Genomic DNA, 9977 nt, shown 5'->3' on the forward strand with positions numbered 1-9977 from the left:
GGGAGGGATGTGAGGAAGAAGACATTGACAGTCTTGCTACTGTCACGCAGTTAAGCACCGAGGTGTTGATCAGGAGAACCCAGTTGAAGTTTATGTTGAATAACCATATGTCTTTAAGGGATTGGTATAACATTTACTATGGGGCAACATGTATGGGTTAACAACAAGTGCGTGATATGTGCAGGAGGACTATGTTATACAGTAATGTTTCACAAATATATTGAATAAAGGCAAAAGACACATATACTGATTGATCATTGATTTGGTTTATTCATGTAAAGAAAAAGTACACTCTAGCTGTAACATTGTATAATAGCTTACAGAGTATGTTATGAAAAGAGTTCACTATTCATATCCATAGCCTTGTGCTGAGAATATCGAACCCTCTTGTGTCCTTCGATCCTACTCCATCCTTGTCATTGTCTCCCCTCACGTTAGGGGGAAGGTCGTGGCACAAAAGTTACATTCCTAGCCCTTCTCATGTAGTCAATCAACTCTCGTATGGTGGAGAAGTGTAGATTGGTCACTTCCATCCCAGTCATTTCGAATACACACTTGATATTTCTTCCCCAGTGCTGAGACAGGCAAACTGTTTTAAGATCCTAAGAACTGTCTCCCTGTAATACTCAGTTGGGTAAACACAGAGAGTTGGACAGCACAGACAAGGTTGGATGAAGCAGTACCGGGTGGATAGCCCAGCTATAATGACTTTGTGAAACATGTGTAGTTGCAATGGTACTGCTCTTTGTAGTGTGAATAAAAAGAACAAGGCTCTGGCATGACTGGTGATGCACTTTATTGATTGCATGTCAAAAGAATGATATGTCATGCATATGACAATGACACATATACTGTCACAAATATTAATTGAGATGTACAGTAATACAATGGTCATGGCCTATACCTCTGGTCATACGGGCTAGTCTGTATGGAACGTTTGAGACTGGGTAGGCCTCCACTTGTCTCCACTGGTCCCCTCCTTCTCCCTCCTGTTACATCCATCTTGCTCATGCACAGGTCCCGTGTTGTAGAAAGGGGTCTTGGTACAAAGGAAACCTTGACAACCATTGTCATATGGTCCAGCAAACTTGTCATTGAGTTAGTGTATATCTGTATCAAGCACAAACCCAGACTTATCAAACGTGACCTTGTATGGTTGTCCTTTTGCTGTTACAATTTCGAAGACGTATCCATATTCCTCTTCATCCATATAACAGATCGCTGCAGCTGGCTTGGGGGTATTCATCTTCCATATTTTTTAGGTCCTGTATAACTTCAATGTGCTTTGATGACCTTGGGAAACTGCCCGTCATATGTCCCCACCATGCACCCTCTAGTAGCTGTATCATTTCACTACACATTTGCCAGACCAATTGTTCTGTTCATCAGGTATGTCTCTTGGTCTAGCCATCAAGTAACCCATTGGGACTGCTTTAAGCACATGGATTATTAGCTCAACAGGGTCACCTCTGTCCCAGTCTAGGAACTCAGTGCATTTGTAATAGCCTTGGGTGACGTGTATATCAAATGGGATGAGAGTATTGTCAGTGCTCTTCACCATACAGGAACACACTCCTCCCTGCATGTCACCAAGGGAGGGATGACATTAGCTGCTCTTTAGAGACGGAGCTCCACCACCTCTCACCCAGCCATTCTACCAGTGGAAGCCAGGATCTGTTCAATAGAGGCCAGTTGCCATATTTCCTTTGCATACCCCAAAGCCGCACACTCTCACCAACCCCAGGAAAGGGCCCTATGCTTTCTAACTGTTGTTGCTAGAGACGTGGCTAGTTGCTCATCATGATTATGATCACATGTAGCCTTATGAACAGCTTTCACCTCTGTACAACCACACCTAACCCGTAACTTAACCCACTCATGAAAAAGGTGTTTAACTGTGACACCTACTGCAACTGTCGCATTTAACAGCTAATCATGGACCTATATCTCCTTAACTCAGGCAATTGTGCATTTCCGACCTCTGATCATGTCAGAGGAGAGTGGTATAGAAACTGACAATAGCGAGCTGAGTAAGATACACACGTTATATCATACTCTATAGACACCTCTTTCATAGACCATGCTAATCATAGGCATTTAGCGTGTACTGATTCTAACACTCATCTCTGTTCCATTTCCCATGTCTTTAATACACATTCAGGAGAGTGATTACATACTATCGTCTGACGATGAGGGACCTAGGAACCTTGTCTTGGAACAAGCTCCTCCACTGTTGCCCCCAGAAGTGGTCAACCAGCCTCAACCTCACCTAGCATTACCTCCTCTTCCCCAGTTGAACAATGCAGAAGATGAAATGGTAGATATGGTAGTGTACACTGTGATGACACTTTTGCTTGTGTGTATGACTTGTTGGTAATGTGGTTATGTCTCTTTCGCTCAAGTATATGGCCGATGATGAGGATGGAGCTGATGAGGATGGAGCTGATGAGGATGGAGATGACTAGGTTGCAATGTGTTGAGACCTAACTACACTGAACTCTTTCTCTTTCTCTCTCTCGGAGGACCTGAGCCCTAGGACCATGCCCCAGGACTACCTGACATGATGACTCCTTGCTGTCCCCAGTCCACCTGGCTGTGCTGCTGCTCCAGTTTCAACTATTCTGCCTTATTATTATTCGACCATGCTGGTCATTTATGAACATTTGAACATCTTGGCCATGTTCTGTTATAATCTCCATCCGGCACAGCCAGAAGAGGACTGGCCATCCCACATATGCTCTCTCTAATTCTCTCTTTCTTTCTCTCTCTCGGAGGACCTGAGCCCTAGGACCATGCCCCAGGAATACCTGACATGATGACTTCTTGCTGTCCCCAGTCCACCTGACTGTGCTGCTGCTCCAGTTTCAACTATTCTGCCTTATTATTATTCGACCATGCTGGTCATTTATGAACATTTGAACATCTTGACCATGTTTTGTTATAATCTCCACCCGGCACAGCCAGAAGAGGACTGGCCACCCCACATAGCCTGGTTCCTCTCTAGGTTTCTTCCTAGGTTTTGGCCTTTCTAGGGAGTTTTTCCTAGCCACCGTGCTTCTACACCTGCATTGCTTGCTGTTTGGGGTTTTAGGCTGGGTTTCTGTACAGCACTTTGAGATATCAGCTGATGTACGAAGGGCTATATAAATAAATTTGATTTGATTTGATTTGATTTGACTGAACCCATTTTATTCATTTTTGAGCTGCCACTATGTCCTACTTTTGGTATGGATGTATGTAAATGTTATGTACTCTGTAAATAAATGTGACCTGGTATTCTTGCTCAGGATATTATTGTCTTTATTCACAGAATGGGCATTGAATAATACACCACAAGCACTTTGTAATGGCACATTTACCAAGCGATATGACAGTGATTATATATGCTCTCCACCTAAACCTTTCCTACTCTAGACAGTGTGTCTGGCATCTGTGACACCTGGGTGACGTTCCAGGCCTTCATCCCCAAAGATGTGGTTCTTTGGTCGGGCTACAAAGGTTGCATCTTCAAGGCAGCAGATGCGGGAAAGAATAGATGTGATATCTGGAAAGCGTGCACCTGTCCCAATCGTAAACCCCAAGTTATCAAACGTCACCTTGAATCTCTTTCCCTTGGCAGTTACAATATCAAACAGGTATCCCAAACTGTCCTCATTCATATAATGGATTGCGGCAGCTGGGTTGGTGTGCATGTTTGTCCTCATTCGTAGAAGCTCTATCACTTCACCATGCGGTGGGGACATTTCCAAACTGAGGAAGGCAGCTCCCCACCATGAGCCTTTTATCAGCTTTACAATATAACACAGCTCGTCCACTATTTGTGTCATAGCAAAGTATTTGGGGTTATGAGCCATCCACCTGGGTCTACGTAGCAAGTGTCCTTCGCCCAGTTTACGCACCAGAACTTTCATAATGTCAATAGGAGTTGAAAATAGACCTTGTACCATATCGGTACAAATGTACCTGCCTCGACTAATAACGACAGTAAAGGTCATGACTGAGTCCTGTGTCTTCACCATAATCGAACACACTCCTCCTTGCATGCCACCAAAGTGTGCTGCGACGACAATGTCCCCTTTGCGACTGTTAGCTGTATCCATGAATGTGATAATCTGCTCTTTAGAGACTGATCCCCACCAGCGCTCCCCCAGCCATTCTAGGAAGGAATGCCATGATGTGTTCAGTATAGACCAACTAAGCATGCTTTCCATCGAATGATGCTTTCTCAAATCTTCCACAGCTGGAATTGAGTCGTGACCATCTTCACAGTAAACCTGTACCTCGACACCCTCTTCGTTGTAGCCTTCGTTGCTGTCCACCACCTCGTCATTGTCAACCTCTTCATCGTACACGTCTTCACAGTCCACCAGCTCGTCATTGTAAACCTCTTCATCATACACGTCGTCACAGTCCACCACCTCGTCATCATCGACTTCTTCACATTCCACGACAGCGCCGGTGTCAACCTCTTCACCATAGACCTCTTCACAGTAGACCACCTCTTCGTCGTCAACCTGTTCACAGTAGAGCTGTTCACTGTCGACGTCTTGGGTGTGGACCTCGTAGTCTGACACCTCGGAATCGTAAATGTCGTAGTCCACAAGACTATCGGTTGAACGATAATGGGGACTAGTTTCATTCTTACACGGAGCCCCTAACACACCAGACACAGTATGACTGAGAGACCTCTTCTTGCACTGCACCTTCAGCCTAGTGCACAGCAACTGGGCATCTTCAACTGTAACAGGGTTGAACTGCAGCTCTCTGCATGTGCTGCCACTAACAAAGTCAATGTCGGAGTCGTCGCTACTGTCATTGTCCTTTGCTGTATTACAATATCTGAGTGTATAGAAAGACTCTGATTTCCCATGTGCCATTATACACTCTGTTCTGCTTCTTGAGAGACATCCGTATAGTCATTAATATATCACTTTGGCCCCTATTGTCAGAGACCCACAGCTCTGCAGACTGAGTCATGATAGGGCGGGCCTAAGGAAAGCGTCATCAATCACACAGAGCTTGACAGAAGCCACAGGAGCCTATAATGGCTGCCATGCTTGCTGACTGAGTCATGATAGGGCGGACTTAAGGAAAGCGTCATCAATCACACAGAGCTTGACAGAAGCCACAGGAGCCTATAATGGCTGCCATGCTTGCTGACTGAGTCATGATAGGGCGGACCTAAGGAAAGCGTCATCAATCACACAGAGCTTGACAGAAGCCACAGGAGCCTATAATGGCTGCCATGCTTGCTGACTGAGTCATGATAGGGCAGGCCTAAGGAAAGCGTCATCAATCACACAGAGCTTGACAGAAGCCACAGGAGCCTATAAAGGCTGCCATGCTTGCTCACTGTGAGGGCTTGGGTAGCCATGTTATAGTTTATAATGCAAGTAAAAATAAAGTATGCTCAGACAAGCAACTGTCAAGTGTAACCACTGTACTTTATTGATAAAAGAGGTCCACATCACCATAGTACCAAATGAATACAATATAACATTTCAACTGATAATTACATCTCCCCCATACTTTCTCGGAGCAGTGTCAGATTCAGTGAGACCGAAGCCGGGTCCATCATCCTCACACCTTCAGTCTTCAGTACACTGAGACCCAGGGAATGTAGTCTGGCACCAGTGTTCACGTTGTATCCGGTACAGTCCACAGGACAGGCTGCGTAGTAAGGCCGATCTACCACGGCTGTTCCGGGCCCATCCATGTCTCTTCCAGATGCACAGTTCAACAAGAGCTGTACACCTGCCTTGTATTGTGATCCACTAGGTATTAGAGACTGAATAGACGTTGTCTTCCAGTTAAACACCACAGAGAACACTGAGACGTCAGGCTTTCCTTTTCCGTAGTAGCGCACTAGAGTGATAGGCAGACATTTACCATCAAGTTTATACACTTGGTATGGTTTCATCAATGTCACTCGGTAAGTAACGTTCCAGATGTCAAATTGCCTACAAATGTTCCTGTAGCAATAACCTTTCTCTACCCAAATGAGGTCAGGCATAGAGTGGTCATCCGAACCACCTTGGATAGAGCGGGCCACTCTAGATCTCCCTTGTAATCCGGGTCTGTCAAACTCAGGGCCGCCGTTCACAAACTCAGGGCCTCCGTTCACAACCCCATTTTCTCCGTCAAACTCAGGTCCCCCATCCATACCACGATATTCTCCGTCAAGGTCAAGTCCCCCATCCACACCCAGGTAGTCTTCTTCAAGCACAGGTCCATCACTGATTACACTGTGCTTTAGGTACAGATGCACACATAGAGACAAGTGGATTGTTGCAACGAAGATGAACAGGTTACCCATAATAGTCCTACTTGTTATAGCTGATACTTCTTCCCCAGTGTTGATAAATGTGAACTCTTGTAACAACCCAAACTGACTTATAAGTACTTCCCTGTATTAGTACGTTGGCTAGAACATCAAGTGTTGGATAACTGATACGTGGTTTGCTACACTACTGATAGCTGGATCTATTGTCACAGCCTCCACATTCCACGGACAGGATACAACATCCAGTTTTGGATAACTGAGAGGTTGTGGTTGACACTCACAGATTCAACATTCTGGGCAAGGGCCCTGTGTGCGAAGTGACAGGCTGTCCCCCCGTACTGCCCTTGGGCCCCGTGTGAGTTTGGGTATTGATTCTAAAAACGCCCGCCCTCCTACACTACCTTCCCTTGGTTGTGGATATTGTGGCTTTTGGGTATGGTTGTTGTTACATAACCCTCCCGTTGTCCTCCTATTATGCCTACCACACAGTGTCCCCCCGGGTCACCCTGTCCCGTCTTGGCTAAAGGCCCAGTGGGCACAAGTGTGACAGTATGCGTGTGAACAGCCATTGCAGATGTATTTCGTACACCTGCAGCACGCGGTGTGTGTCTTGGCGTCCTTCTTGGGTGGGCAGAGCTGACACCTCTTCCTCTTACTCGCCCCCGGCGGGGTGGCTGGGGCGTCGGCGACGGCCAGGCCAGCGGCTTGCTCCCGGGCTTGCTGACGAGCCTTGGCGGTGGCACTCTGTAGAACTTTGACAAGTGCGGACGCGGCTTGGTTGCGGGGGAGACGCTGCCTTCTTTGGATCAAGGACTTCACGAGTGCCTTTCCGAGCTGCTCCAGGAACACCCTCCTCTTGTTCTGCTTCCCAGGCATCCAGTCGGGCTTGATCTCTCGCCATATGACAAAGGCGTTGTAGGAGGACGCGTCGAGGATGTTGTGGAAGATGACCAGGGGCCAGCGGGCGGTCATCCTTCTGCAGCTGTAGGTCCCGACCACCTTGTCTAGGTTGTCCACGCCGCCCTTGTTGCAGTTGTAGTCTAGGATGAGGGCCGGCTTCCGGTCGCGGCGATCGCTAACGTCGGGCTCCGCGTGCAACGTGCTCAGAAGTAGCACGTTCTTATTTCTCTTTGCCAGGTAGGACACTAGAGTGGCGGTGGGCGTGAAGGCGAACCTGGAGGATGAGACCTGTCTTCCCTTTGACTGGAGCAGCGCGGGAGGGAGCTCGGGCTTGTTCTTTCGCACCGTGCCGACCATGGTGAGGTTCCTCTCGAGGAGCCGCTGCCCGAGTTCGTAGGAGGTGAAGAAATTGTCACACGTGACGTTGTGACCGCCCGGCAGTCCCTCGGTCAGATCGAGGACGTCGCCATATTTTCTCACCCCCTGCAGATTTGTCATGTCCACAATTATCCTTTCTATAGCCGGTTTGACAAACAGCCGGAAGGAGGATGCGATGTCGAGCGCTCGCGACGCGGCGTAGGCCGTGGGGCCCGGCGTCACAACGGGGCCGGGGCGGCGGATGGCGCCCCGGTGATAGGCCATGGAGGACCATTTGATTTTGCCGTTTTTTGACAGCAACGTCTCCCTTTGGGCTCGGGCGGCTGCCGCCGCGTCCTCTCAGTCTCAATCTGGCTCTCTGTCTCGCTCTGGCTCTCTGGCTCTGTCTCAATCTGGCTCTCTGTCTCGCTCTCGCTCTCTGTCTGGCTCTCTGTCTCGCTCTGGCTCTCTGGCTCTGTCTCAATCTGGCTCTCTGTCTCGCTCTCGCTCTCTGTCTGGCTCTCTGTCTCGCTCTCGGGCAGCGGCCGTGTCTCCCTCTCGCTCTCCCTCTCGCTCTTCCTCCGAAGAGGAGCACGACCGCGAGGCCAAGTCGTCGTCGTCGTCGTCGTCGTCCGCATCACGCTCGGGGTTGTATTCCTCACCGTCTTCATCTTCCGAAACGTCCTCCTCTTCGGATTCGCAGTAGTCTTCTTCGTCTTCTTGGTCGACACTGGAGGATATCTGTTCCAGGACCTGAGCCGCGCTGAAACAAGGACTGCGAGGCGTAAATCAATCAAATGCTATGGCGACATGTTATAGTCTTTTGGTTCAGATACATGGGCTACACATACTGAAACAGGGGTGATGTTTCCCTCTCCGGTGAGATTCAGCCACTTGCGAATTTAGCAGCAGCAGCAGTAGTAGTAGTAGCAGTAATATTAGTAGTAATAGTAGTAGATGTAGCAGCAGTAGCATTAGTAGTAGCAACAGTTCAGGTATAGCAGTAACAGCAGCAGTAGATACAGTGCCTTGCGAAAGTATTCGGCCCCCTGGAACTTTGCGACCTTTTGCCACATTTCAGGCTTCAAACATAAAGATATAAAACTGTATTTTTTTGTGAAGAATCAACAACAAGTGGGACACAATCATGAAGTGGAACGACATTTATTGGATATTTCAAACTCTTTTAACAAATCAAAAACTGAAAAATTGTCCGTGCAAAATTATTCAGCCCCTTTACTTTCAGTGCAGCAAACTCTCTCCAGAAGTTCAGTGAGGATCTCTGAATGATCCAATGTTGACCTAAATCACTAATGATGATAAATACAATCCACCTGTGTGTAATCAAGTCTCCGTATAAATGCACCTGCACTGTGATAGTCTCAGAGGTCCGTTAAAAGCGCAGAGAGCATTATGAAGAACAAGGAACACACCAGGCAGGTCCGAGATACTGTTGTGAAGAAGTTTAAAGCCGGATTTGGATACAAAAAGAGTTCCCAAGCTTTAAACATCCCAAGGAGCACTGTGCAAGCGATAATATTGAAATGGAAGGAGTATCAGACCACTGCAAATCTACCAAGACCTGGCCGTCCCTCTAAACTTTCAGCTCATACAAGGAGAAGACTGATCAGAGATGCAGCCAAGAGGCCCATGATCACTCTGGATGAACTGCAGAGATCTACAGCTGAGGTGGGAGACTGTCCATAGGACAACAATCAGTCGTATATTGCACAAATCTGGCCTTTATGGAAGAGTGGCAAGAAGAAAGCCATTTCTTAAAGATATCCATAAAAAGTGTCATTTAAAGTTTGCCACAAGCCACCTGGGAGACACACCAAACATGTGGAAGAAGGTGCTCTGGTCAGATGAAACCAAAATTGAACTTTTTGGCAACAATGCAAAACGTTATGTTTGGCGTAAAAGCAACACAGCTCACACCATCCCCACTGTCAAACATGGTGGTGGCAGCATCATGGTTTGGGTGTGCTTTTCTTCAGCAGGGACAGGGAAGATGGTTCAAATTGATGGGAAGATGGATGGAGCCAAATACAGGACCATTCTGGAAGAAAACCTGATGGAGTCTGCAAAAGACCTGAGACTGGAACGGAGATTTGTCTTCCAACAAGACAATGATCCAAAACATAAAGCAAAATCTACAATGGAATGGTTCAATAATGAACATATCCAGGTGTTAGAATGGCCAAGTCAAAGTCCAGACCTGAATCCAATCGAGAATCTGTGGAAAGAACTGAAAACTGCTGTTCACAAATGCTCTCCATCCAACCTCACTGAGCTCGAGCTGTTTTGCAAGGAGGAATGGGAAAAAATGTCAGTCTCTCGATGTGCAAAACTGATAGAGACATACCCCAAGCGACTTACAGCTGTAATCGCAGCAAAAGGTGGCGCTACAAAGTATTAACTTAAGGGGGCTGAATAA

This window comes from Oncorhynchus mykiss, chromosome 1 (assembly GCF_013265735.2).
Source record: "Oncorhynchus mykiss isolate Arlee chromosome 1, USDA_OmykA_1.1, whole genome shotgun sequence".
NCBI classification, from domain to species: Eukaryota; Metazoa; Chordata; class Actinopteri; order Salmoniformes; family Salmonidae; genus Oncorhynchus; species Oncorhynchus mykiss.